Here is a 4,036-nt window from a genome sequence, read left to right as displayed (position 1 = left end):
AACCAAGTTAAGATGATCATTTTTTTTCAACCGACTCTTTGATGAGAATCATAAGAAAATGAGAAAAATAAAAAATCTTTAGAATAAATAAAAACTTATTCTATTTAAAAATTTGATAAAAAAGAAATAATCTTTAACTCTTCAACTATTGCAAGGTAACTAATAAAAAGACACATAAAAGAAATGAGAGAAAAAAAAGAGAAAAAGAAAAAAGAAAAAAAAAAATGAAAAGAGAGAGAGAGAGAGAGAGAAAATGTGGTTATCTTATTATATTGAGAATTGAGAAAAAGAACATTTGAAAAAAAATTAATTATTTCTCTACAAAATTTATAAAGAATGATAGCTTTCTTTCTATTACAAAAACTCTTCCAAATATGCACCTCCTACGGAAACCTACGAACCTTTTGTATTTTTATTATACCAAAATAGTATAATTTTAAAAATATAAAAGACAAATAATTTTATGCGGTTCTTTCTTTTTTTGAGTTAAGGAGTTACGGGTTATTTTTCAGTAATAAGATTTTACGATTATATAAAATAAATAAAAAAAAGTTATTTTAATTAATTTTAAAAATTAAACCAACCAAAACTTTAACGTCGACAGCAGGGTTCGAACCTGCGCGGGCGTAGCCCAACAGATTTCAAATCTGTCTCCTTAACCACTCGGACATATCGACCTATATACAATTATTACTAAATTAAATAATTAAATTAATGAACCATGTTTTTAAATTAGAGTGACTAAATTCTTTATTCTTTAATTAAAAAAAACTTTATATTATTAATAAATTATAATTAAATTCGTAAACTTATTATTCCCTGAGGTTTCATACAATGGCACAGTATAAATACAGTATCATTAAAAACTATTGAGATAGTAACGGGATTTTACAAAAGAGGAAATTATATTTATATATACAATTTTAAAATTTTATTATTTGAAATTAAGAATAAAATATTTTTTTCAAAGCAAAATAAAATAATTTTCTATGGAATTAATGTTATGTAAAATTGCTTTATATAGTAATGATATTATAGACTAAATTATTGGTTTTGGATATTTTTTTTTCACAAATAAAATATTATATAAATTACTTTAATTCTATAAATATGATATACATATGTTAGAAATTATAAAAAAATTGACCTAACTCTTAAGTAATACCCCGTGTTTGAGTTTTTTTTATTGAGTTCTTTGAGAAAAAAACTATGATTCATAATATTTATGAATATTTTATATTCCATTGGAACCAAGTTTAGAACAAGATTCAATGTTTTCAAGTTATCTAAAAAGGTAAAAAAAATATTTTAGGTTATTCACTCAAAGAAGATAATTATATTCTTAGAAGTTAAATGCATTTTTTTATCCACTCCTATCATACTTTTTCTTTTTTAAATAAAATTTATGCATTACTATGCGACTTGACATCTCTGATATGCTGACACCTCAAGTAATAATAATCATTTGTCATCGCATAAAAAAAATATTATTAAAAAAAATACAAAAATATGGGAGGACTAGACCAAGACCCATATATTAACAAAAACGATACATAAGTAGATTATACTTATTCATAAAGAATTATAAGAACAGATTAGATGGTAGCCTATTATACCAATTAAAAGATTCTTTATGAATAAATTCAAAATCATAGATCCAAAATTAGTCAATTTATCAGCATATGCATTCCCGTCACGAAAAATATGAATAACTCTAAACTTGATTCTCTCACAGTAATTAAGACAAATTATCGTACTTTTCTTTTGATTTCTATTTTTTTTACTTTTTTTGTCTCTAATGAAATTTTTATTTTATTTTATTTCCATAAATCGCTATCTAAAATACTGTATTTATTCTTTTCTAAATACAACCTAAATTGCTTTCGAGCTAAACTTGGTATCAAATTAATTTTGATCAAATGCTTTTGATATACCATGTTTGGATAATTCTATTTTAGAGATAAGTTAATAGTAAAAGTTAGTATGAGATTCTTTATTCATTAGAAGAAGAAGAAATTATTTGAAAATAGTTGTAACACAAGATGAGACGAAAGAAGCACAGTAAAAGAATAAAAAGAAAGAAGCAGCTTCATTGCATTTGTAAAGAACAGTTAATAACATCAATGTCATCGAAAAGAAAGAAAATTGATGAGATGATGAATAGGTCAAATGCTACCCCACTTCAACACACACTTGTACTACCATCAAATTGATGCAATCAACCCATTTCATATCACAACCACCTTTCAAAATTAGGAATCAAAACTCTCAAAATCAACCTTTCCAACTTTCTCAAAACCATCCATGTTGTCAAATGTATAATAGTACATTGTTTCAAGATACTCACTACTTTTGCCCTTGTTCAATGCTTTCAAAATTAAATGTATGTGTGCATAACTTTATTTTAAAAAATTAAAAGATATGCTTGCTTAAAAGAAACAACTAAATCTTAAAAAATAACTTTAAATCTAACTCAATCTTATAAAATCGACGATTTATATTTATTATTTATATATTAATAAAATATCTTTATTTCTAATTAACACTACAAGAAAATCATAAAATAGAAACCAATTTTAAGATACAAAAAATAATTAGTTGTTATAATGACTGAATTAGAGACCGTGTTAGATACTAAAAAAATGTTAGTTTCTAAATTAGTTTATATTATTGTTAAATGATTTTTAAATTAGTATCTAATTAGCAACCAATGTTTTTCTACCAAATTTAGAAACTAAATAATTGGTAGTTAAAAATTTGGTAACTAATTAGATACTAATTTATAAACCATTTAACAATAATAGAAACTAATTTAGAAACTAATTTTTTAGTTTCTAAAATAGTCTCTAATTTAGTTACTATAGCAACTAATTATTATTTTTTCTGGTTTCTATTCGTGTTTTTCTTCTAGTGTAATGTGAAATATTAAAAAAATTTGAAATTATCATAAATGAAATGAATTGGTGAAAGTTTTCTAGAATAGTTTATTTAAATTTTTGTTTTTAATTTATGAAAAAAAGTTAAATTTTGTTATATAGTTTATTTGAAAAAATAATAGAATGATGAGAAGTATAGTTTGATGAATGACTTAGATTGTTTTGTTCATTGTATTATAGGTTTTGAGTAGTATATACCGACAGAAATTTCTTTTTCCTATGGTGGATGGTTGTGAATGATGGAAAGAGTAATACTATATAATATTGTCCTCTTTTTTTTTCCCTTAAGTGGTGCTATGAAACTAGACATCATAATAGTCCTTATCAAATAAAATAATTGGCTAACCGTTAAATCACACTCTCCTACCATAAATTTGGCTGCTAAATTACACTCTCCTACCACTCTACAAATACCAAATAAATACGTCTAAGATACGGAATAGGGACCCTAATGGTACACTCTAGCTCTCACTATACCTATTTTTTTTTATCTACATATAAAAACATACAATTTTTTGTTTTCAATATATCATAATTATAAAATTTATGTCACATCCTTAAATTTCTTTCTTTGAATACAAATTAGAGATAATATTATTACGAATTTAGTATAAAATAATACATATCTTCTTCTTCTTTTTTAATGTCAAATAATAAAACAATTTATAATTATATAAATTTTAAAATAAAGTACAAAATGAATTAGAGGTATTTTACTAGTTTAAAATGAATCATGGTCTTATATTATTTCCTTATTTTGAACTTTTTATTTTTCTTGTTAGCCAATGGTACGTGACCCTTTTTCTTATATGTGATTTTGTTTGTTTGTTGTAGTTCTCACTAAAAGATTCCAAGAATGATGACAATAAATGTGAAAAATCATTTCTAATTGACTAACTAAGAATGACAATGAAATGAGGTTAGGTGATTTTGCATTTCACATGCATTGAATTGACTGAACACTACTAGAAAATCATCAAATAAAAATCAATCTTAGAGATAAAAAAATATTATTGATAAATAGTTTCTAAATTAGTATCTAATTAGCTACCATAGTTTTAGCTACTAATTATTTAGATTCTACAAAGGTTCGACCACAA

At 23.7% G+C, this 4,036-nt stretch overlaps 1 non-coding gene across 1 annotated transcript; it reads right to left on the bottom strand.

Annotated features, from left to right (window-relative positions):
• Positions 1-595: 595 nt before the first annotated feature.
• Positions 596-677, bottom strand: TRNAS-UGA (transfer RNA serine (anticodon UGA)). Its single transcript has one exon. It is a non-coding gene; the product is annotated as a tRNA-Ser (tRNA).
• Positions 678-4,036: the final 3,359 nt, after the last annotated feature.

This window comes from Phaseolus vulgaris, chromosome 9 (assembly GCF_051622355.1).
Source record: "Phaseolus vulgaris cultivar YP4 chromosome 9, ASM5162235v1, whole genome shotgun sequence".
NCBI lineage: Eukaryota > Viridiplantae > Streptophyta > Magnoliopsida > Fabales > Fabaceae > Phaseolus > Phaseolus vulgaris.
The sequence above is the reverse complement of the archived record's forward strand: the minus strand, read 5'-3'. Positions and strand labels throughout refer to the sequence as shown.